The sequence below is a fragment of the Nelumbo lutea genome, chromosome 3 (assembly GCF_056320005.1).
Source record: "Nelumbo lutea isolate HS-2025 chromosome 3, American lotus-T2T, whole genome shotgun sequence".
Lineage (NCBI taxonomy): Eukaryota > Viridiplantae > Streptophyta > Magnoliopsida > Proteales > Nelumbonaceae > Nelumbo > Nelumbo lutea.
In genome coordinates this window covers 106,289,540-106,316,554 of record NC_142686.1, presented here as the reverse complement: position 1 = coordinate 106,316,554, position 27,015 = coordinate 106,289,540, and the positions used below count along the sequence as shown (strand labels likewise).

Here is a 27,015-nt window from a genome sequence, read left to right as displayed (position 1 = left end):
ATGGCAAAACCCAGCTTGACTTGATAGGGATGCAACTTGGGTGAGCCCAACTTGAGTCCGAACCAACCCAACTTGGAATTTTACATAGTTTGGGCTTGGAGCCAAGAATTTGCACTTTTTTATTTTTCGGGTTGGGCTTGGACCTAGCCCTTAGGTTCTGGCCCAACTTTGTTCCAACCCGAGCTTGACCCGACTATACACATTCATGCATACTTATATAGATTAAGGTTTGAAATTTTCCCTTATAGGGGGTGTTTCGGGGTTTAACCTAGTTCAAGGGGTAGACATGCCTTAAACTGATCCCTCTGAACTAGGTTAAAAAAAAAAAAACTAAAAAAAGAGAGGAAAAATCAGCTTCGATACAGGCTGATACGCGGTACGCCCCTACCGGTGTATCGGTCGTATCGATATTTTGAACCTTGATATAGATATGTATTTACGTGATATATATATACACACACACACTTATATGTATTCATATTTGCATAAATGCATATATACATGTATAATTTTAGAGCAGGTTAATTACCAACCCAACCTGGCCCAAGCCCAAGCCCAACCCGAGTGCATCAAATTACAATGCTGGCTAGGTTTGGGTTGGGAAGAGTAGGCTTGACCTTGGGCTTGGTTAGGGCTTGGGCCTTAGGCTACCAAATCTTAGGGTTGGGCTTGGGTTGATCATAAACCTGGCCCAACTTGCATCCCTATGACTTGGCCTGTGAACAGGTCTATACACATCATTATTTGGAAGAAAAAAGTCCTAAGGAATGAAATGATTGATTTAAAGGTTGTGAAAAGATGTTAGATATCAGCAGGAAAGAGAAAAGGAGAGGAGAGAAGAAGTCGGCGGCAAATAGGGTTTAGAGAGAAGATTGTTGAATGTTTTCTCTCTTCCCTTATCCTTTTCATTAAAACATAATTTACAAGTTTGATATTTATATAGAGGCCCTTAATTGGGCATTTAACTTAATTAAGTAGAACATAAAAAAGGTCCATTAACAACATAAACAAAAAATAAACAAATAAAAGCATCGTATGGGCCATTTGGCTCATTCTCTCGACACTCCCCCTCAAGTTGAGCATAAATGTCAATCATGCCCAGCTTGCCAATGTCATTTTGTAGTTTGGCCTTGGAGATTCCCTTGATAAGAATGTTAGCTAAATGTTCTTCAGATGTAATGAATGGTAGGCAAACTTCTCCAGAAGCCACTCTTTCTCTGATAAAATGCCTATCTAACTTCAATGTGTTTAGTCATATCATGTTGCACTAGATTGTGAGCAATGTTGATGGCGGCCTAATTATCACAATATAGCATCAATGACTTATCATACACAACACCTAGTTCTTTCATCAAGGATCGAAGCCAAAGTAACTCAGAAACTCCATGAGTCATAGTTCTGTACTTGGCCTCATTTGAAGATCTGACAACAACTGATTGTTTCTTGCTTCTCCAAGAAACAATGTTATCTGCCACCATGCTATAGTATCTAGAAGTCAACCTCCTATCATCAATGTTTCCCACCTAGTCAGCATCTGTGTAAGCCTCCAGTTTCATATGACTATGCTTAGCAAAAACAATTCCCTTCCTAGGAGTAATTTTCAAATAACATAAAATTCGTTTTGCTGCTGCCATATGAGTGTCCCTGGGAGCATGCATGAGTTGGCTAATGCAACTGACAACATATGCAATGTTAAGCCAAGTCATGCAAAGATATAACAGTTTCCCAAGTAACCTTTGAAACACTCCCTTATTCTTCAACAGTTCTCCATCAGAGGTAGAAAGTTTGTGACTCATATCAATAGGAGTAGCCACTGGTCTTGCACTCATCTTGCCTGTTTCAGTGAGCAAGTCTAGCACATACTTTCGTTGAGAGATAAAAATTCCATCCTTAGACCGGGCCACTTCTATTCCAAGGAAATAGCTCAACTCCCCCAGATATTTGATCTCAAACTCTATATGAAAGGAAAGACTTAAGATCATCAATCCTTGTCACATCAGTACTAGTCACTACTATATCATCAACATAGACTATAAAATATACCACCAATGAATCTCTCCTCTTCACAAAGAGGGTATGATCGGACTGGGTCTATATGTAACCAAAGTTAACAAGGGCAGCCCTAAACCTTTCAAACCATGCCCTAGGTGACCGTTTAAGTCCATAGAGAGACTTCTCCAGCTTGCACACTTTTTTCCTCCATATCTGTGCCATACATCCCTGGTGGGAGAGACATATAGACCTCCTCATGTAATTTTTCATTCAATTTTCACATCAAACTGATAGATTGGCCAATCTGAATGAGTAGCCAAAGATAGTAGAACTCACACAACTGTCATTTTTGCAACAGGAGCAAAGGTATCCAGATAGTCAATTCCATAGGTTTTTGTATAGCTTTTTGCAACCAGCCTAGCTTTGTAGCTCTCAATGGAGCCATCAACATGGTATTTAATGGTGTAAACCCACTTATACCCCACTGGCTCTTTCCCTTCAGGCAAATCAACTACTTCCCATGTGTCATTCTTATGCAGAGCATCTATTTCAGTTCTCATAACATCTTTCCATTCTGGAAAAGTAAGAGCTTCTGATACAGACCTGGGTATAGGGTTAGAAGCAACTAAAGAAAGAAATGCATAATATGAAGGAGAAAGAAGACCATAGGAAAGATGTTTGAAAATTCTATGTGTAGTGCACTTCCGTTTATCTTTCCTGATAGCAATAGAGACATCAAGATCTGGGAATGGTGGCTGCAAAGGGATAGTATCAGTACCTGTTGTCTCTTCAGTAACTGGAAGTGTAGGAGGCTCATGTGGTGTAGAGGAAACAATTTGCTCACTTCTGGTTTTTGCCGCTGGTACCACTTGGGATTAAAGAGGGGACGAGGAGGTAATGGAAGAGGAATATGAATATTGAAAGGAACATGAGATGATTGTTCCTCTCTTGACTCATTAAGAATAGAAGAAGGCTTAATAGGGACAGGAAGGGGGAGTGAAAACAACTGTGGCAAATTCTTCCCCTTTGAATAATGCTTCCCCAGAGAAGAATCATAGAAAGGAGTGGACTCATCAAAGGTAACATCCATTGAAACATAACAAGTTCCAGTGTTTGGATCAAAACAACAATAATCCTTCTGTGTGGAGGCATAACCAAGGAATTTGCACTTGTGAGCCTTTGGTTCAAATTTATGTTTTTGGGCATTTGGGATATGTACATAATAAGTACAACCAAAGACACGAAGGGGAATAGGGAAAAAGGTCCTTACCCGGATGAAGGAGGCTAAAGGGAGACTTAAACCCAACACCTTGGATGGCATATGGTTAATTAGGTAGGCTGCAGTGAGAACAACATCCCCCCCCAAATCTTGTAGGAACATGTGAGGCAACTGGGATACTTCTTGCAACTTTAACTATGTGACGATTCTTCCTTTTAGCAATTCCATTTTGTTCTGGAGTACAAGCACAGGAACTTTGGGGAATAACCCCAAAATCAGTGAGATAAGAGGTTTGGTTTTTCTCAAAGTATTCCTTTGTATTGTTAGATCTGAATATTTTGATTCTAATACCAAATGGGTAAGAACAAATTCATGGAACTGCCTCACAAGTTTGGGAAATTCATCTCGGGATCTCATAAAAAATAACCAAGTGTATTGTGAGAAATCGTCAATGAACAAGATAAAATATCTATAGCTTCCCATAGAGGGTAGGTGGTATGGCCCCCACACATCAGAGTGCACAATATGGAATGAAGAAGATGATATTTTATTACTCAAAGGATAACTGTTTCTACAATGTTTTGATAACTCACAGGACTCACAATGAAGATTGGACAAAGCTAATTTCCTTAAATAGTTTTGGGAATAGATGACTCAAAGCAAAAAAAGATAAATGACCCAAATGAAAATGACATAACATGACACGACTAAAGGACTTTGAAGAGATAGATCCAAAAGCAGCTTTCCCAGGTTGTCATTGGCCTTGTCTAGGAGTATCCAACAGGTATATTCCATTCGCCTCATGGCCATTCTCAATCACTTTCTGAGACTTTAGGTATTGAAAAACACAATAATAAGAATGTTACACTGCAATTTATGGATTTAGTTAGGCTACTCACAAACAATAAATTAGTATTCAGTTTAGGGACATGAAGAACATATAGAAGAGGAAGGGAGTCTGTAGCCTTGATGGTTCCCTTGCCAGAGATATGAGCAAGTGAGCCATTAGCTAGGGTAATCTTATCACGGCCAGGAAGCAAATCATAAGAAATAAATAAAGTGGAAATGCTGGTCATATGATCAGAAACACTAAAATCAATAATCCAAGGGATCCTATGATTACTTGAGATAGTTGCATGATTGGTAGTAGCACGTATACCTGAATGTGCAAATACAGAAGTAGTTGAATTGCCCAGAGGGTTGGAGGAGGAGGCTGCACTCTCTAGGTGATTGATCATCCTCCCATACTACTCATATTCTGCCTTCATAACTGCCAACTGTTCACTAGCAGTCCTCTCATCAGTTGAGCACCTGTCATTATCTGAAACAGTGGCTATGTTGGCACTTTTTGCCTTCACATTATCAACTTTCTTTTGGAAACGAGGTGAAAGGAGTTCTGGATGCAATTTCCAACATTTATCTTTTGTATGTTTTGGTTTCTTGCAGTACTTACACACAACTTCCCTTTTTCCCGAATCACTTGAACTGCCTGTAGTCACCTTTGGTTTCAACTCCATATTGGCAAAATGATCACTTGGGATTGTCCCTTGAACTTGGACCAACCTCATGTTCTCTTCACTACTCACCATGGAATAGGCCTGAGACAATGATACATTATCCTTGCCTAAGATATTCTGTTTGATGATGTCAAACTCGGGATTCAACCCCATCAAGAATTCAAATACCTTGTTTCTTTCAACTAATTTCCTGTAAGTTTCAACATCATTAGTACTTTCCCAGACAACAATTTCCATTAGGTCTATCTCTTTCCACAGAGATTTCAGCATTGAGAAGTAAACGGCTAAAGGTCTCTCCCTTGCCTTAAATTATTCACATCACTCCTTAACTTATATGCCCTAATCACATTTAATTTTTGTGAATAAGTTTCAGCCACACTATCCCATATTTCCTTGGTTGAATTCATCCATAAATAATGTTGACTAATTTGTAGTTGCATTTAGTTCACTAATCATCCAATGACGGTATAATTCTCTTGCATCCATTTTTCATAAGATGGGTCATCTTCCGGAGGAGCTTTCTTGCTTTCGGAGATATACCCCTACTTGTCTCTGTTGCAAACATGAATTTTTACTAACTATGACCATGCTAGATAGTTGGTTCCATCTAGCTTGACTGTGGTCATAGCTAACAGAGAGTCAACAGGAGCTCCCGAAACCATTTTTCTTAACTTATATGCCTTTCAATTTTTGTGAATAAGTTTCAACCACACTATCCCATATTTCTTTGGCTGAATTCATCCATAAATAATGTTGACTGAATTGTGGTTGCATCGAGTTCACTAACCATCCAATGACGGTATAATTCTCTTGCATCCATTTTTCATAAGATGGGTCATCTTTCGGAGGAGCTTTCTTGCTTCTGGAGATATACCCCCATTTGCCTTTATTGCAAACATGAATTTTTACTAATTGTGACCAAGCTAGATAGTTAGGGGTGCAAGTCGGGCGGGTTGGGCCGGGTTTATGGTCAACCCAGGCCCGACCTTAAATTTTGGGTTTAAGACCCGAGCTCGAGGTCAAGCCTGAATTTCCCAACCCAATCCCAACCCGCCTTGTAATTTGATGCACTCGGGTTGGGCTCAGGCCCGGGCCGGGCTCGGGTTGGTCAATGAACCCACTCTAAAATTATACAGATATAAATGTATTTATGCAAATATATATACATATATTTATGGATGTATGTAAATATTTATGCATAATATCTATACAAATGTTATATATACAAATATGTATGCATAATCATATATATGTAAATATGTATGCAACATTTACATATATCTACATATATGTATAAATGTATATAATTGGGCCGGGCTCGGGCTACCTAAGGGCTAGGCCCGAGCCTGGCCTAAAAAATAAAAAGGCCTAACTTGAGCCTGAGCCCAGCCCGGGGATTGAAAATCCAAGCCCGACCAATGCAAAATTCTGGGTTGGGCCAGTTCGGGCTCGGGCTGGGCCGGCCCAAGTTGCACCCCTATAGATAGTTGGTTCCATCCAACTTGACTATGGTCATAGCCAATAGAGAGTCAACAGGAGCTCTTGGAACCATTTTTCATAACTATATGCCCGGGCCACATTCAGTTTTTGTGAATAAGTTTCAGCCACACTATCTCATATTTCCTTGGCTGAATTCATCTATAAATAATGTTGACTGATTTGTGGTTGCATTGAGTTCACTAACCATCCAATGACGGTATAATTCTCTTGCATCCATTTTTCATAAGATGGGTCATCTTCCAGAGGAGCTTTCTTGCTCCCGGAGATATACCCCCACTTGCCTTTGTTGCAAACATGAATTTTTACTATGGCCATGCTAGATAGTTGGTTCCATCCAGCTCGACTGTGGTCACAGCCAACAGAGAGTCAACAAGAGCTCCTGGAACCTGTCTGGATTCAGCCCCACACTTGTTTTCAACTCCTGAGATATCCATCTTCCTCAAACAACTCCAACAAAACTTCAAGCAGGTTCAAATGATAAGCAAGGAAGATAGGATAAAATAGACACCAAGTACCAACCTCTATGAAGTCAAATCTGCCAGCTGTGTCTCACCCGGAACCCGGGATAAATCAGAAAACAACAGCCACTCCCTGTAGGCTTTACAGAACACCACAAGACTTGAATCGATCTTCAAGAAAAAGAGAAAGGGCCCCTTCAATCACTAAGCGCCAAGTTGAAGTTCCTTGTGGGGCCTGCATACAAAATTCTTCAGTTGATTTGGGTTTTGGGCAAAAAACTTCAGGGACTGTTAGAATGATGACCAAGACAGCTTCCTTTTCTCCAAAAATCCACTATCTGAAAGAATCTAATGCTCTTTGGACTGCTGTCATCTCAAGTAAATATGGATGAAATACAAACGGGTGGGGTTGCAATCTCCATTTGAACATGATAAAGGCTACCAATCATTGGAAAGGTATATGTTCCATTCAAACTTATTTCTTTCCTTTAATAAGGTATAAAATGGGAAATGGTTCTAAAATTAAATTCTGGAAAGATCTTTGGTGGGGGGAATCTACCTCGGAAGCCTCTTTCCCTAGGCTGTTTAACCTCACCCTTGACCAAGAAACCTCTATTTCTGCTTGCCTCCCAAACCAGTCTGTTGAGAATTCTTTAAACCTCCACCTCAGAAGACCCCTAAGGGACTCGGAGATTTTTGATTTAATAGCCTTAATCCAAACCCTCAAAGATGCCTATATATCCCCCTCTCATTCCGACACCTGAATATGGACCCTTCACCCAAATGGTGAATTCTTTTCTTGTTAGACAGTGTATGCCCTTAGCTCCAATCAGAATGATGTACCTTATGACATTTAATGTAAATGAATAAAGTACATATTTGATTCATGTTATTGTGGTGTGTTTCTGTGTAATACTCTTAAACTGGACACATATGAGACTCGTGTTAGTTTAGAATCTTCACAGCCGTTGGATAGATCTGGGGAGATTTATTCTGCCAAGGCTGACATTGATGTGCCGCCAAGTTGGTTGGGGTTGCTTGTTTTAGATGCCAGGGTGAGACCCGAGGTACATGCAGTGTAGGTTTATTTGAAACCTTCAACCGGATTAGAAATCCAGTATTGCCCTGGATCTTGGAGATAGATGGGCAAATTTGGAATGTTACTATAGAGAAGATGGGCCGAATGGCCCATAGGCTGTTATTGTATATTATCTTTATGTTCTTCTCTGTAATGGGCCTTATTCTGGGCCCATACTCTTTTATGTTCATTTTTGTAATTTCTTGTTCAACTAAGGACCTCTCTTGTAATTACTAAAAGATTAACTTAATAAAAGAGTATTAGAGTGTTAAAGGGAGGTCAAGTTCGAACTCATCCTCTAACCCTTATTGCTGCAGCGCTCTCTTCTTCTCTAATCTTCTCTAATCTTCTCTTGTTAGTCTTTTTTTGTTTTCTAGCACAGTCCCTACTTCTAGGACTGTTTTTCAACTTGGTATCAGAGCAGGCCATTGCTTGGCGTGTCCCTCATGTGGTTCTAGTTCAGCCAACTACATGAGGAGGTTCTAGGGCTGAAAGTTTACAGTCATCCGCCTGGTTCTTGGAGGTCATTGGAGGGTGCCCAAGTTTCTATACACTTGGAGAAGGGTTCGGTGACCAGGAAGAATCAGAGAACAAGTTGCTTGGCCTGATTTGAAATCAGAGAAAAAGGATTTTGAAGTTATCTTAGAGAACAAGTGTTCGGCCTGGTTTATAGTTCAAACCAGAGACTCTCTTACTGTAAGTCTTTTCTCAGTCCTTTGCTGGGTTATTTTTTGTTGTTTGGGTGGACTGTTAAAGCTTTTAAAGCCCACTGTTGTTGGACTGATTCTACTCAGAAATTTCTGGGTTGCTTTGGAAGTGCTATTCGGCTGATTATTGGACTGGGAAGCTGCTGAAATTGATTTAAAAACTAAGTGATACTAGTCTCATCTTCATCCCAGCCTCTTCTTGGACCTATACTGAACACTTTGAAGTGGTTTCTTCTATTTAACAGTAGGCTGTTAAGTACTGCACACTGAGTGTTCGATAAAAGGTCTCTTAAGGACTGTGACCCTTTTTTTTTTCTTTCTCTTTGGGACAACGGCTGTTGGAACCTAAAATACCTTGTGATTGGAGGTTTGCTGGGTGTCCTTTGAAGGCTGAAACAGTAAAGAAAGAACTACCACCGAACTTTGCATGATGGATTTCTCAAACCTTGAAAATAAGAATGCTGCTGAATATGGACAGATTTTGGGAACCCCAACCGATTCTATGTTGGCTGTAACTACAGTCAAGTTTGATGGGACCAACTACTTGGCTTGATCACAATCAGTGAAAATCCATATTTGTAGCAAAGGAAAATGAGGTTTTATTTCTGTGAGCAAGAAAGTTCCTCCAGAGGATGATCCATCTTTTGAGAGATGGGTGCAAGAAAACTACACAGTGATTGGGTGGCTTGTGAACTCAATGCAGCCACAGATTAGTCAACATTATCTGTGGATGAACTCGGCTAAAGAAATCTGGGATAGTGTTGCAGAAACTTATTCCCAGAAGTTGAATGTTGCTAGAGCTTACAAACTGAGAAGTGATGTGAATAATTTAAGACAAGGGGAGAAGTCACTTGTAGCATACTTCTCAGCCCTAAAATCTATATGGCAAGAGATTGATTTGATAGAGGCTGTGACATGGGATACCCCTAAGGATGCTGAAACATACAGGAAATTGGTTGAAAGGAATAGGGTCTGTGAGGCAATTTCATGAGCTTGTTTTAACTCAATTTGATACCAGAATTAATGTTTTCAGATTTGACAATGCAAAAGAGTATTTTGAGAAGTGTTTATCCTTGTATCTCTTTGACATGGGGGTTATTCATCAAAGCTCCTGTGTTAGAACCCCTGAACAAAATGGAGTTGCTGAGAGAAAAAATAGACATATTGTTGAAGTTGCAAGGAGCCTTTTGTTTGTCTCACATGTTCCCACAAGATTTTGGGGTGATGCTATACTTACTGCTACCTATCTCATAAACCGTATGCTATATAGGGTTTTTGGGTTTAAATCCCCCTTCAGTCTTCTTCATCCAGACAAGGATCTCTTCCCAATTCCTCTTCGTGTGTTTGGTTGTACCTGTTATGTTCACATTCCAAGTGTGCAAAGACATAAGTTTGAACCGAAAGCTCACAAATGCATCTTCTTTGGTTACTCCCCCACACAAAAGGGTTATTGTTGTTTTGATCCAAAGACTGGCACCCGACATGTCTCTATGGATGTTACCTTTAATGAACTTTCTCATTTTTATGGTTCCTCTCAGGATGGACATTGTCCACAGGGGGAGAGTCTGTCACAAGTTTTTGCTCTTCCTCTTCCTGTCCTAGTTGAGTCTCTTGACAAACCTGTGTCCTAACCAAATGAGTCAAAGGAGGATCAATCACTTCATATCTCTTGTCCTAGTGCCCCTATTTCTTTACCCCCTCGTCCTATCCATAATTCCAAAGTGTATCAAAGGCAGAGATCCAGGAATGAGCAAGTAGTTTCCTTTACAACAGATGAAGCTCATACATTCCCAATCACAGATGAGATAACAGGTACTGTTTCAGCTTCTTTGGAATCATCATTCCCAGACCTTGATGTCCCCATTGCTGTTAGGAAAGGAAAGCGGAAATGTACTGCACACTGCATTTCCAAACACTTTTCTTATGGCTTGCTTTTTCCTTCATACTTTGCCTATCTTTGTTCTGTTGCTTCTAACCCCATTCCTAGGTCTGTCTCAGAAGCTCTTGGGATTCCAGAATGGAGAGATGCCATGGAGACCGAAATGGATGCTGTACATGCAAATGGTGCTTGGGAGGTGGTGGATTTGCCTGAAGGGAAGGATTCAGTTGGGTGCAAGTGGGTTTTTACCATTAAATATAGAGCTGATGGAACTATTGAGAGGTACAAGGCCAGACTTGTTGCAAAAGGCTACACACAGACATATGGGATTGACTACCTGGAGACTTTTGCCCCAATTGCCAAGATGACATTTGTGAGGGTTCTTTTATCTCTGGCATTTTACTTTGATTGGCCTATCTATCAGTTAGATGTAAAGAATGCATTTCTGAATGGTGACTTACATGAGGAGGTCTACATGTGTCTTCCTCCAGGGATGTATGGGAAAGGTATGCAAGGAAATGTATGTAAATTGAAGAAATCTCTTTACGGTCTTAAACAATCTCTTAGAGCCTGGTTTGAGAGATTTAGAGCTGCACTTGTTAAATTCGGCTATCTTCAGACACAATCAGATCATACTCTGTTTGTGAAGAAAAGTAGATCTCTAGCAATGTATCTCATTGTGTATGTTGATGACATTATAGTGACTGGTGATGATGCCTCAGGCATTCTGGCTCTTAAGTCTTTCTTCCGTACTGAATTTGAGATTAAGGATCTGGGGGAGTTGAGATACTTCTTTGGCATAGAAGTTGCCAGATCCAAGGGTGGGATTCTTATTTCCCAAAGGAAATATGTTCTTGATTTGTTGTCTTAAACTGGAAAATTGGGTGCAAGACCAGCTGCAACTCCCATTGATATGAGTCACGAACTTTCAACTACAGATGGAACTTTGTTGGACGACAAAGGGGTTTTTAAGAGACTTTTTGGGAAGCTTCTGTACCTGTGCATGACTAGACTAGATATTGCGTATGCTGTCAGTTGCATTAGCCAGTTCATGCATGCTCATAGAGATACCCATATGGCAGCAGCAGAACGGATTTTGTGCTATTTGAAAGGCTCTCCAGGAAAAGGAATTCTATTTGCCAAACATGGTCATCTGAAACTTGGAGCCTATACTGATGTTGATTGGGCTGGAAATATGGATGGCAGAAGATCTATTTCAGGATATTGCTGTCTGGTGGCTGGTAATGTTGTCTCTTGGAGGAGTAAGAAACAATCTGTTGTGGCTAGATCCTCCGCAGAAGCAGAGTATAGAGCCATGGTACATGGAGTCTCGGAATTGTTGTGGCTAAGGTTTTAATGGAAGAACTTGGGATTGATCATGACTAACCCATGATGTTGTACTGTGATAATCAAGCTGCCATCAACATTGCTGACAACTCGGTACAACATGATCAAACCAAACATATTGAAGTTGATAGACACTTTATTTGAGAAACACGTCTCCTCTGGAGAAGTATGTGTTCCATTCATTACTTCTGAAGGACAATTGGCTGACTTTCTCACCAAGGGCATTTCCAAGGCAAGGCTTCTTCATGACACTGGCAAGCTGGGCATGATTGACATCTATGCTCAGTTTGAGGGGGAGTGTAGAGAAGATGGGCCGAATGGCCCATAGGCTGTTACTGTATATTATCTTTATGTTCTTCTCTGTAATGGGCCTTATTCTGGGCCCATACTCTTCTATGTTCCTTTTTGTAATTTCTTGTCCAACTAAAGACCTCTTTTGTAATTATTAAAATATTAACTTAATAAAAGAGTATTAGAGTGTTAGAGGGAGGTCATGTTCGAACTCATCCTTTAACCCTTCTTGCCGCAACTCTCTCTTCTCTAATCTTCTCTAATCTTCTCTTGTTAATATTTCTTTGTTTTCTAGCACAGTCCTATTCGTAGGACTGTTTTTCAACTGTTACAGTTGACCGTTAGATTCGATTATGATACTTCAGTAGGTGTTCGATTGGACTGTCTTTGATATGCCAATCAGTGAGATCCTTAGAGGGGGTCAAAACATGGGTATGTTGGGATAGTCTGAGAATTCTTCTGAGTGGGTGATCATAGTGACAGGATCAGCCCTTTTGTCGGACAAAGGTAATGATCGAGGATGCACTCTCTTTGATGGAAACCAAAAATGCCGGCAGTTGATTTCAATCGTTGAAATTTGTTTTTGCAAAATATATTTATATAAAGATATACATATATATATATATATTACGGTTTCTAAACGTTTGCAGATTTGGTTTCAGATCTGGTCTGGTTTAGGTTCAAGATTGATCATTGAAAATGCAGATTTTCTAAAACAGGGAATGTGATTCCCACATGGGAGAGAGAAATTTTTTGAAATTTCACCCTACTTAATTGTAGGGTTTGGCTATCAATATGATGGATCTCTCATCCCGTCACTTCTAAGTCTATGTTCAAGGTTTTGATTGTTGAAGATCAACATACCTCTTTTCCTTGCAAGAAAATTTGGTGCAACCACATCCCCACAAGAATTTGCTTCTTTTGCATGGGAAGCTTATCTCTAGAAAGTTTATACTTGTGATATTCTACATAAAAAACTTTTGGGAAGATGCTCCATTTCTCCTAATGTTTGTATTTTATTGTGAATATGCAGATCACATTCTTCTTCATTGCAGTTTCACTCAGAGGATATGGTCCCACTTCTTGAATATGGAAGGGTACAACTGGGCTCTTCCAAAACACATTATGGACAACTTGAATCAATGGCAATCAGTGCCTCATGCAGTAATGTGGGGCGTTTGGGATGAAAGAAACATACGTCTCTTTGACAATAAAAGCAGAACCTTGGAGGAGTTAATCTCAGATATTACCTATCTTTGCATCCTTTGGTCGTTGAATTCTGCTCTGTTTAAAGGACTTTCAGCCAATTATATTATTAGAGATATTCACCCCTTTTTGTTTTTTCCTCATCCCCAACAAACTCCCTTAAGGCATCCCGTATCCATCAGTGAAGGTGTGATAACCCTTAATTTTGACGGTTGTGCCTTAGGCAATCCGGGCCTTGCAGGTATTGGTGGTACAGTGGATGAAAGGGGTAATATCTATTGGACTTAGTAGTCCAATCGGTTGGGTTGACTCCACAAAAGCTGAAGTGATGGCTGCTCTCACTGGAATCAGGATAATAAAGAATTTGGGAATTCAGAATTTGATCATCGCAGGTGATTCAGCAAATATGATAAAATGGTTAAGAGACAAAAAAGGGGGCCCTTGGAGAATGTATCACTATCTGACTGAAGCTTGGGATTCTTTGGATGGTTTGAATGTTAACTTAGTTTGGTTCCTAGGGAACACAATCATACTGCAGATGGCCTAACTGAACTTGGTCTGTATTTGGAGCATCTGTATAGCGGCTAGTTTCCTCCTTCGTAACTTGTAGGGGTTCCCCCCTGCTTTGTATATCTCCTCTTGTCCCCCCGCCCCCTTCTCAATAAATTCTAGTTAAAATTTCTCAAAAAAACCAAAAGAAATTCGAATCTCTTTCTCCTTCTCTCTGAATTCTCAAATAGCCAGAAATTTCACCTAGAGGATGTTTAAAATTAATTGTCATGAAACCTAACTGAAAAGGATGTTGATGGCCTTGCTAGACTCTTGATTTTTTTAATAGATGGATCATCTATTAAATGAGGTGGCATTAACAGATTACATGCATTGTTCCATATTTTTTTGTTTGGGTGCTTAAGGCATCTGTTGGATATGATCAATCGGTAGTTTTTCACTCCAACATTGATGGGTTGTAGCCATTGGTCTCTTAAGCAATACCCAACTCCTCAAATAATGACTTCAGCCATAGGATTTCAGCCACACCATTAGCCATAGATCTATATTCAGCTTCAGCACTAGAACGAGAAACAACACTTTGTTTCTTACTCCTCCAGGAGACAATGTTACCTCTTACAAAAGCACAATATCTAGAGGTAGACCTTCTATCATCAACACTTCCAGTCCAATCGGCATCTGTATAAACCTCTATCTTCATGAGATCATTATTCTTGAATAATATACCTCTACCTGGACATCTCTTCAAGTGTGCTAATATCCTCTTAACTACAAGGAGGAGAATAGTTTTAGGAGAGTGCATATACTGACTGACAACGCTGACTGCATAACTGATGTCCGATCGTGTGAGACAAAGATGAGTTTGCCAACTGACCGTTGGAACATAGCTTTATACTCAAGTGGCTTTCCACCCTCTGCACTGATCTTGTGATTCTGTTCAATAGGTGTATCTGCAGGCTTAACACCCAACTTTCCAGTTTCTTTCAATAGATCTAGAACATACTTTCTTTGAGAAACAAAAATCCCATGTTTAGATCTAGTTTTTTCAATACCTAAGAAGTATCGTAGCTCTCCACTAGATCTTTCACCTCAAAGTCTTGAAGAAGGAGTTGTTTAAGAGACTCAATCTCATTGTTATCATTCCCTGTCACTACAATATCATCCACATATATAGCAAGCAAAGTCAAGGAAGAGTCCACCCTCTTAATGAACAATGTATGGTCTGATTGGGCTTGTACATAGCCGAATTTTTCAAGGGCTTGTCTGAATCTATCAAACCAAGCTCTGTGGGACTGCTTTAGTCCGTACAAGGCATTATTCAACCGGAAAACCTTTTATCCCGTCTCTGCATCATAAAATCCAGGAGGTAACTGCTTGTAAACTTCTTGTAAGTCTCCATTGAGGAATGCATTTTTAACATCCATCTGGAACATGGGCCAAGAGTAACTAGCTGTAAGGGATAATGAAATTCTAATAGTGGTCATCTTTGCTACTGGAGCAAAAGTCTCCAAGTAGTCTATACCATAAGTCTGAGTAAATCCCTTTTTAACTAACCGGGCCTTATACCTTTCAATAGAACCATCAACATTATGTTTCATAGTAATTACCCATATACATCCAATCAGTTTCTTCCCTTTAGGCTGGTCAACTAGCTCCCAAGTATTATTCCTCAGAAGAGCATCTATTTCAACCTTCATTGCATCTTTCCACTCAGGAACTAACAAGGCTTCCTGCACTGTTCTGGGGATAGGAACATCAACAATGGACACGAGAAAGGACCTGTAAGAGGGGGACAGATGATCATAGGACAAGAACTGAGAAATGCAGTGAGCTGTGGATGTGGTGCAACGCCGTTTGCCTTTACAGACTGCAATGGGGAGGTCAAGGTCATCCAAATGAGGTAAGGGTGCAACAGTGGAAGGTATCTCCGTGGGACCTGGAACTAATAGAGGGTCTGTGGTTCTTGGATATGGATCCGCAGAAGGAACTGGAGCTGGCTTGGACTGCTGATGACCGAAATCAATCTGCCTCCACCGCCTGTGATAGACTATCAAATCTTGACACCTCTGACAACCCTCCCCATTACATCCCTCATCACTCAATGGAATAGGTAAAGGAACTTCTGATGAGTTAACCCCACTCTCACTACTCTTTCCCTGAGGAGAAACCCTAGGATAATAGGGTACATCCTCAAAGAAAGTAACATCTATAGAGACAAATCTTCTCTCAGAAATAGGTTCATAGTAGCAATAACCCTTTTAAGTTTGTGCATAACCGAGAAAAATACATTTGGAGGCCTTAGGATCAAATTTGGAACGATGAGGTCCAAGAATTTGAACAAAGCAAGTGCAATCAAAAGTTTTAAGGGGAATAGTAAACAATTCTTTATCGGGGTATAGAAGGGTAAATGGAGGCTTCATGTCAAGAACCTGTGAAGGAATTCGATTAATGAAATACACTATTGTAAGAATAGCATCACCCCAGAAACAAATAGGCACATTGGAGTTAAATATAATGCTTCTAGCCACCTCCAATATGTGTCTATTGTTCCTCTTAGCAACCCCATTCTGTTGTGGTGTATAAGGACAAGTACTCTGGTGAATAATCCCATGATCAAGCAAATAAGAGGCTAATGAGTTAGTAAAGTATTCTTTCGTATTATTGGATCTGAAGATTTTGATTTTGACCCCAAACTGTGTTAAAATCATTTGATGAAAGATCTGGGTCAAAGTAGGAACCTCATCTAGAGAACGCATAAGGTAAACCCAAGAAAAACGGGTATAGTCATCAATAAACAACAAAAATATCTGTATCCCCCCATAGCAGTGATGTGGTACGGGCCCCAAACATTGGTATGCACAATACCAAAAGAATTACTACTTCTTTTATTACTCAATGAGTAAGTTGTTTTGCAATGCTTTGCTAGATCACAACTCTCACATCTCAAATTGGACATTTGAATAGACTCAAATAAATTTGGAAACAAACTCTTCAAAGACCGAAAGGATAAATGACCCAACCAATTATGCCAAAGTATAACCTGACTAACAAACTGAGAAACAAGACTTCCTATCTTTGCTATCTTCCCAATGAGGACTCTCTTCAAGCAGATAGATCCCATTCGTCTCACAGCTAGTCCCAATCACTTTCATTGTCTCCAAGTCCTGAAAAACATAGCAGTCAGGGAAAAAAGTTACTGAACAATTATAATCTTTTGTAATGCTACTGACTGAAAGCAAGTTAGTATTAAGCTTAGGAAAATAGAAGATCAAGACTGTAATCAGTCTTGAATCCTAAAAGGTTTTAGGTTTGTAAAACAGAAAAGAAGATGAGAGAAAAAGGGAGAGAATAGAAGAGAAGCAAGAGAACACAAGTTGCTGAAAGGAGGGACAGATTCTTGACAGATCTGCTGCCGCCACTCTCTTAATATTTATAGGTTTATGTTTAGTACATGATGAAAGGACACATCTGCCCTTGGTACTTACATAATAAAGAAAGTAAATAAAACTGAAATAGCAAACTGACTCAAACTGAAACAAATACTGCTGTCCTACGAACATAGTGGGGACCACTGCAGTGGTCCCCACATCAGTGTTCTCTACACTCCTCCTCAAGTTGGGAGTAGATATCTATCATGCCCAACTTGGATAGGTTTGTCTCTAACTTCTTCCTCGGTACAACCTTGGTGAGGATATCCGCGAGCTGCATATTGGATGTGATGTACGGAAGACACTTCTTGTGATATAACTCTTTCTCGCACAAAATGTCGATCAACTTCGATATGTTTAGTTCTGTCATGCTGCACTGGGTTGTGGGCTATATTAATAGCTGCCTGATTATCACAATACAACATTAAGGGCTTTTCATAGTCAATACCCAACTCTTCAAGTAGTGACCTCAGCCATAAGATTTCAGCCACTCCATTAGCCATTGACCTGTATTCCGCTTAAGCACTGGAGCGGGAAACAACACTCTGCTTCTTACTCCTCCAAGAGATAAGGTTACCTCCCACAAGGGCACAATATCCAGAGGTAGACCTTTTGTCATCAACACTTCCAGCCCAATCGGCATCTGTATAGATTTCCACCCTCGTATGATTATTGTTCTTGAGTAATATACCTCTACCCGGGCATCTCTTCAAGTATGTTAATATTCGTTCTGCCGCAAGAAGATGAGAAGTTCTAGGGGAGTGCATGTACTGGCTGACAACACTAACTGCATAGCTGATATCTGGCCGAGTGAGACAGAGATATAGAAGCTTTCCAACCAACCGTTGGAACATAACTTTGTCCTCAAGAGGGTCCCCACCCTCTGCACTAATCTTGTGATTTTGTTCGATGGGTGTATCGGCCGGTTTAACACCCAGCTTTCCAGTTTCCGCCAACAGATCTAGAACATATTTTCTCTGGGAGATAAAAATCCCCTGCTTGGATCTAGCAACCTCAATACCCAAAAAATACTGTAGTGCACCAAGATCTTTTACCTCAAACTCTTGATGAAGGAGCTGTTTGAGAGACTCAATCTCATGACTGTCATTCCTGTCACCACAATATCATCTACATATACTGCTAGTAGTGTCAGAGAGGACTCCATCCTTTTGATGAATAGTGTATGATCTGACTGGGCTTGTACATAACGAAACCTTCCAAGGGCTAATCTGAACCTATCAAACCAGGCTCTAGGTGACTGTTTCAAACCATACAATGCCTTGTTAAGTCGGCAAACCTTCTTACCTGCCTCTGTATCATAGAATCAGGAGGCAACTGCATGTAAACCTCTTCTTGTAAGTCTCCATTCAGAAAGGCATTTTTAACATCCATCTGAAACAGGGGCCAAGAATGATTTGCTGCAAGGGATAACAAAACTTGAATGGTGGTCATCTTGGCTACTGGGGCAAAGGTCTCCAAGTAGTTTATACCATAAGTCTGAGTGAATCCCTTTGAAACCAGCCGGGCTTTGTATTTTTCAATAGAGCCATCAACATTATGCTTCATAGTGAATACCCATCTGCATCCCACCGGTTTCTTTCCTTTTGGTGGGTCAACCAGTGTCCAGGTATTATTCTTCAACAGGGCATCCATTTCGACTTGCATTGCATCTTTCCATTCTGGAACCGATAAGGCTTCTTGCACTGTTCTTGGAATAGGGACATCGGCAATGGAAGTGAGATAGGACCGGTAAGATGGTGATAGACGATCATAGGATAGGAACTGTGAGATGCTGTAAGCTGTAGAAGTTGTGCAATGTCGTTTCCCTTTGCGAATGGCAATAGGGAGATCAAGGTCATCCACAGGAGGGGAAGTGGCAACAGTGAGAGGTATCTCAGTAGGCTCTGGATCTGGAGCCGCAGAAGGAACTGGATCTGGCCGGGACTGCCGAAGACTAGGATCAACCTGCCTGCATCGCCTGTGATAGACTCTCAACTCCGGCTCCCTCTGACCACCCTTACCACTACAACCTTCATTACCCAGTGGAATAGGTAAAAGAACAGCCCCACTTCCACTCTCACTACTCAAAACAGCCCTACTTCCACTCTCACTACTCTCCCCCTGAGGAAAGAAACTCAAAACAGCCCCACTTTTACTGCTCTCCCCCCGAGGAGAAACCCTAGGATAGTAGGGTGTCTCTTCAAAGAAGGTGACATCCATAGAGACAAACCGTTTCCCTGAAACCGGATCATAGCAGCAATAACCCTTTTGAGTTTGTGCATAACCAAGGAAAATGCATTTGGAGGCCTTAGGGTCAAACTTGGAATGATGAGGCCCGAGAAGCTGGATGAAACAGGTACAACCAAAGGTTTTAAGGGGAACAATGAACAACTCCTTGTTTGGGTAAAGAAGGGAAAAGGGAGTTCTCATATCAAGGACCCGGGAAGGAACTCGATTAATGAGATAAACTGCCGTGAGGATAGCCTCACCCTAGAAGCGAATAGGTACATTGGAGGTAAACATAATGCTTCTAGCCACCTCCAAGATATGCCTATTCTTCCTTTCGACAACGCCGTTCTGCTGTGGTGTATAAGGGCAAGTGCTCTGGTGAATAACACAATGGCTACGAAGGTAGGAGGTCAATGGTTGAGCAAAGTATTCCTTTGCATTATCAGATCTGAGGACTTTGATTTTAGTTCCAAACTGAGTGAGAATCATTTGATGGAAGTTTTGGGTTAGAGCAGGAACCTCATTCCGAGAACGCATAAGATATACCCAAGAAAACCGGGTATGGTCATCAACAAACAGTAGAAAATATCTGTACCCACCCATAGAAGAGATATGATATGGCCCCCAAACATCAGTATGCACAAAATCAAAAGGGAAATTACTCCTTTTATTACTTAAAGAATAAGAGGTTCTACAATGTTTGGCAAGCTCACAACTCTCATACCTCAACTCTGATAGCTCAACAGACTCAAATAAAGCAGGAAACGGACTCTTCAAAGACTTAAAAGACAAATGACCTAATCGGTTATGCCAAAGCATAACCAAACTCACAAACTGGGAAACAAAAGACTTCTTATCCACTGACTCTTCCCGTCGGGTACTCTCCCCAAGCAGATAGATCCCGTTCGTCTCACGGCCAGTTCCAATCACCTTCCTCGTCTCGAAATCCTGAAAAACACATCGGTCAGGGAAAAAGGTTACTGAACAGTTCATGTGTTTGGTAATACTACTAACTGAAAGGAGGTTGGTATCAAGCTTAGGAACATGCAAAACAGAAGATAAAGAGATAGTGTCCGATAACTTGATGTCCCCCTTGCCCGAAATGGAAACAAGAGAGCCATCATCAATGGATACTCTATCTCGGCCAGAGGACAAGTGATAAGAAGTAAACAAAGCTGGCAAGCTAGTCATATGGTCAGATGCACCTAAATCTATTACCCAACAATGATCAGTATTACCTGGAGCTGAAGCATGGTAAGCTGAGGCTCGAGTACCTGAATGTGCAAATGCAGATGTAGCAGGAGCTGATGGGGACTGGGATGGCTGAGCTGAACTTCCAACTTCCTTTTCCAATTGTATGAGGGCAGCCCGAACAGCAGCTAAAGTCTCCAGGGATGTACCTGATGAGGATGTTGAATCAGTGTTCACTGCTATATGAGCATTACCCTTCTTCCGGTCCCTTTCTGAGTCACCCCCTGGCTTGGGTTTAATAACTGTCAAGGCTGGGAAAGAAGGCTGAGGCTGCATCATAACTTTCCTCCTGGTCTCTTCACTATGCATCAAGGAGTATGCTTGAGAAAGGGTCACACTATCTCTTGTCAATATCTGTTGTCGCACAATGTCATGTTCTGAATTCAAACCAGCCAGAAACTCAAATACCCTATTCGTCTCAACTAGTTTTTTGTGAGTCTGTGCATCTTTGGGACTCTCCCACTGAAGGGTCTCCAGATGGTCAATCTCATGCCACAAGGATTTCAAGGTAGAGAAGTAGACATAAACTGGCTTCTCTCCTTGTTTAAGGCTGTTCCCCTCACACTTCAATTCATAGGCTCTGGCAACATTGAGGGGTTGGGAATATGTTTCTTTCACAACATCCCATATTTCTTTGGCTGTCTTTGCCCACAAGTAATTTCGGCTGATATGTGGCTGCATGGAATTACACAGCCATGCCATAACTAAATAGTTCTCTTGAACCCACTTGGTGTATATTGGGTCCTCCTTGGAAGGTTCTTTCACATCTCCCAAGAGGTAACCCAGTTTTCCCCTTCCTCCAATAGCCATCATGGTTGATTGTGCCCACTCCAAATAATTTGACCCATCAAATCTCATAGTTGTAATATGAAACCCGGTTTCAGATACATTACCATAACTGTGGTTTCCAAAACTACTATCTCCTTGACCCTTGAACTCCATCTTTGATCAAGATTCAGTGGCTACAAACTGTTAGAGCAATTATACCAGAAAACAAAGTCAAGGAAGTAAGTCTGAAAGTTGATCCGAAACTGATCTGATCCGATCAGAAATACCAACACAAAACCGATCTGAAACTGAACTGAAACTGGTTTGATCCGATCAGGAATACCAACACAAAACTGATCTGAAATCAATCGCCTATCAATCGAGATGCTGTTCTCTGAAACCACTACTGTGAGAGTAAAAATAGGGTTTCAACTATTGGTTTGAAGAAAATTAGTGATCTGAAATCACTAAAGTGCTCAGCTGCACTCTCCAAGCAGTCCGCACCAGTAGGACTTGTCGTAGGGCACAGTGAAACCGTAAAAAACTAATCCCCTTTGAAGAGGAGGGTTCGGCCGAACAATCAAACCCTAGACACAAACTTAATCACAGTTCGACAAGCCAAACCCTAGAGCAAACTTGAACACAGTTCGGCCCCTCTTTCTAGATAGGTCCAACCTATCTCGGCTGATTGCAATCTCTAAAAATCAGTAAAGAAACAAACTTACTTACTGATTACCTGCCTTCGGTGTACTATCTTCTAGGGTTACCTGAACCCTAACCTTCGCTGCCTCTTCCTGATTACCAACTCTCTACAGGTTGTGGCAAATCTTCAACTGCTGCGAACCTCTCTTGGTAATCTCCAAGATTCAGCCGCCGAAAAACTTCTTCAAGGCTTCCAGCCCTAGCTTGTTCTCATGTGATCGGCTGGACTAGATACACATGAGAAGCCCTAGATAGGCTCTGATACCAAGTAGAAGATCAAGACTGTAATCAGTCTTGAATCCTAAAAGGTTTTAGGTTTGTAAAACAGAAAAGAAGATGAGAGAAAAGGGAAAGAATAGAAGAGAAGCAAGAGAACACAAGTTGCTGAAAGGAGGGACAGATTCTTGACAGATCTGCCGCCGCCACTCTCTTAATATTTATAGGTTTATGTTTAGTACATGATGAAAGGACACATCTGCCCTTGGTACTTACATAATAAAGAAAGTAAATAAAACTGAAATAAATAACAACTGAATTAGCAAACTAACTCAAACTGACACTACTATAACTGAAACAAATACTGCTGTCCTATGAACACAGTGGGGACCACTGCAGTGGGGCCCACATCAGTGTTCTCTACAAGTAACATGCAGAACTGAAGATAAGGAAATGGTATTAGACAACTTGATGTCTCTCTTGCTAGAAGTGGGAACAAGGGAACCATCAGCAATGGACACTTTATCTCTGCCAGAAGATAAGTGATAGGTAGTGAACAATGATGGCAAGAAAGTCATTTGGTCAGATGCACCTGAGTCTATTACCCACCAATGTTCAGCGTTACCTGGAGCTGAAGCATGATAAGCTGAGGCCTAAGTACCTAAATGAGCAGAAGCTGATGTAGGAGGAGCTGATGGTGACTGAGATGATTGAGCTGAATTGTCAACTTCCTTTTCTAACTGAGTCAGGGCAGCCCGGAGAGTAGCTAATGTGTCTAGAGGTGTGCCTTTTGTGCCTGATGAGGATGCACAAGCAGTATTAAAAGCCATATTAGCATTACCCTTTTTGTTCCTAAGTTTTGCTGGAACTAGATGAGGGTGCAACTTCCAACATGTATCTTTAGTATGCTTAGGTTTCTTGCAATGTTCACACACTAGATCCCACTTGTCTTCCTTCTTTATATCCCTCTTTGTATCACCCCTAGACTTATGTTTAATTGCTGCCAAGGCTGGTGGGAAGGGCTGATGCTGCATCTTAACCTTTCTCCTAGCCTCTTGACTATGCACCAAGGAGTAGGCTTGAGATAAGGTCACATTGTCCCTTGTTAGTAGTTGCTATCTCACAATATCGTAGTCAGGATTGAGACCAGCTAGGAACTTGTTAGCGTAGGGGTATTTCTGTCATTATACCTTGATTGATGTTGTTGATCTGTAATGTTGTGTTGAAATATGTGCTCTTAACTTAAGTAAGGGCACATAGGTCTTTTCAGTTATGTTTTAATAATAATATAAATACTTACTGGCCGACTGGGAGAAGTCAAGTTGACTCTTTCAGTTCAAACCAGAATTCTCTCTTCTCTCTTTCTTTCTTTCTCTCTTTCTCTATCACTCTTTCTTCTTCTACATAACTGAACTCAGTCAGGCCGAACTCTAAGGCAAACCTGAATTCTAACATGGTATTAGAGCAGGTTAAATCCACCTAGATTTCTGTTTGCCTAGGGTTCATTCTCTGTCACCCTATCTAGGGTTTTCCTCTTTTTTTTTTCTGTGTTCGATTGGAGATAAGGGAAAGGGATGAAAAGGAGTGATCACCCTCTTCCCTTGGGGGTCTCTATGCCTCCAATCAGGTCGTATGTGGTCGGTTGCTGTGATTTCTGAGATCGCCCTCTCCTAGTAGAGGAAGAATAGAGGGCCGAACTGTGTGTGGCTGTTGTGTTTGAAGCGGTTGTTGTGTGTGGACTGCTCTCCTGCTCGCATGGGTGTTACTTCAGCGATAAGGTAAGAGATTTCAGTTCTTGATATCATTTATGGATTAAATAGGAGGTGTGTTTCAAATCATTTGCTAGTGTTTCGGCCAGTAAGTGTTAGGGTTTATGTTGGTTTCTTTGTGCATGTTGAAGGAAGAGATATGATCATATAGTGGTGAGATTTCAGGTAGTTGTAGGAGCAGGGTTTGTGGTGTAAAGAGCACACATTCCAACAACAATTAGTGCTGCAATCAGTGTGACAGGTGTGACCTAGTGGCGTGTAGTGTGCATATCTCAGTGATAATAGAATTCAACAAGTGTGTAGAATTGGTGATAACATAATGGGAGACAGTAATGATTATAAACCTAGTGTGATGGTGCCTACAGACTACCTGAATGTTCAAATGACCTCCATTAAGTTAAATGGAGAGAATTATGTGCCTTGGGCTAAATCCGTTGAAGTCTTTCTAAAGGCAAAGAAGAAGGTAAAACATATCAGAGAGGAGAAACCCTCCTCTGACTCTCATGAGTATGAAGATTGGGAGCAAGAGGACGCTCAGATCATCACATGGTTGTGGAACAGTATGGAACCCAGGATTAGTGTGAACGTCATGTTCCTTGATACTGCCAAAGACGTGTGGGACCATGCGAAAAAATTGTATTCGGGGCAGGACAATACAACCTGAGTTTATCAGCTTTATCAAGAGTACTTTAATCTGTAGCAAGGCAATTAGAGTCTTGAGGAGTACTATGCCAACATGAGGAACATACGTAATGAGAGCTCTTCCGTCCCTAGAAGAGGTATTTGCTCGACTTCGGAGGATTTCTATTGGATCTACTGAGAGCTCTAATATCTCAGATAGATCTGGCTTTGCTGCATCGAGAGGTCGTGGTGGTAGAGGTGGAGCTCGGGGAGCTCAATCTGGCCGTGGTGTTGGTAGTGGTTCTGCATATGGCCGAAGTGGCAATGGTGGGTCTCTTTATAATCGTGGTGGTGGTCGTACTGGGAGCCGAGATTCAGGGGGAGCCCGTGGTAGAGGACGTAGCTCAGGCCCGAGGAAGTGCACTCATTGTGGTATGGATGGACATACCATCAACTATTGTTATGATTTACATGGTCCTCCCTCAACCTGGGCCAATCATGTCGCGACCGGTGACTCAAGTTCCAGCTTTAAACAGGAGAATCATTCATCTGACCAGTTGCCTCCTACATCCACAGATGGTCCCATGAAGGAGATGGTGAGTGTTCCCCGTGATGAATATGAGAGGTTTACCCAATCACAGCAGAACACGACAACTTTTGCTCACTCAGGTATGGCTTGTCTGGCATATACACCCAATCCCTGGATCATTGACTCTGGAGCCTCCGATCACATGACTGGAACTCCAGGTGTGTTTTCCTCCTTATCTCATTGCTCAACATCACAATCTGTCACCCTTGCTAATGGTTCCACATCCTCAATTTGTGGTGTTGGTAATGTTGACCTAGATCCTGTATCCCTCTCATCAGTTCTGTATGTTCCTAAATTGCCTTTTAACCTTATGTCTGTTAGTAAGCTGACCAAATCACTTAATTGCTCCATTACCTTTTATCCTTCTATGTGTGTCTTTCTGGATCTTAAGACGGGGATGAAGATTGGTGGAGGGCTTGAAGCAGGTGAATTGTATTATCTTGACGGTGATGGTGGTAGAACTTCAACAACTCTCCAGTCATCTCTTTCTCCTCTCCAGTGGCACTGCCGATTTGGTCATCCGTCGCTCTAAGTCTTGAAGTCCTTGGTTCCGTCCTTGAGTCAGCTTTCTGTTTTGGATTGTGAGTCGTGTCAGTTTGGGAAACACCATCGTGTTCCCTTTAGTTCTAGGGTTGATAACCGTGTGTCTAGTCATTTTTCTTTAGTTCATTCAGATGTTTGGGATCCTTATAAAGTGATGTCATATAATGGATATAGATATTTTGTCATTTTTGTGGATGATTTTTCAAGGATGATGTGGCTCTATTTAATGAAAGAAAGAAGTGAATTGTTTACCAATTTTCAGAAATTTTATGATGAGATTCGTAACCAATTTGGTACCCACATCAAAGTTTTCCGTTCTGATAATGGTTGCGAATATTTATCCTCATCATTTCAGGAATACCTGGACCAACACGACATTATACATCAGACCTCGTGTACCTACACCCCACAACAAAACGGTGTGGTTGGGAGAAAGAATCGCCATCTCCTTGAAACAGCAAGATCCCTCATGCATCACATGCATGTTCCCAAACCTTTTTGGAGTGATGCAGTGCTTACCTCTTGCTTTTTGATTAATCGGATGCCCTCGTTCATCCTTGATGGTCATTCTCCGTTTCAGGTCTTGTTTCCCTCTGTCTCCGTTCCCTCTTACGCCGAGAGTTTTTGGGTGTATCTGTTTTGTCCATAATCTGGGTCCTGGGAACGACAAGTTTGATGCCCGTTCTCTCAAGTGCATCTTCCTTGGCTATTCTCGGACCCTGAAAGGGTATAGGTGTTACCATCCTGGTTCTCGACGGTCCTTTGTGTGTGCTGATGTCAGTTTCTTTGAGTCTACTTCGTTCTTTTTGGGGTTTGGTGATGCTTCTTCCTCATCCCCTCCCCTTCCACTTCCCATTGTCGATCCTCAGTTTGTTCCAGTTGTGACCAAATCCTTGCCTCTGGTTCTACCACCTGTTGAACGCCCACCTATCCGTCATGTGTATACACATCGCCCACGTGCACCGGCTACTACTCCTCCGGTTACATCTCCGTTGACGGATCCGGCACCAGAACCCCACTTGGCATCTGAGATTGATCTACCCATTGCTTTGCGGAAAGGTAAACGTACTTGCACCTTCATCCCATTTCTAATTATGCTTCTTTTACTCACCTTTCCGCTTCCCATCGCTAGTTTGTTACCTTGTTATCATCAGTTATTGTTCCTAAAGATGTCTGGGAAGCCTTTGCCTCTCCA

The 27,015-nt window shown here is 41.3% G+C and overlaps 1 protein-coding gene across 1 annotated transcript in view; it reads left to right on the top strand.

Moving 5' to 3' along the window:
* The window catches only part of APC7 (tetratricopeptide repeat (TPR)-containing protein), a 62,588-nt gene that overhangs the window by 3,622 nt on the left and 31,951 nt on the right, over positions 1–27,015 (top strand). The window lies entirely within an intron of this gene.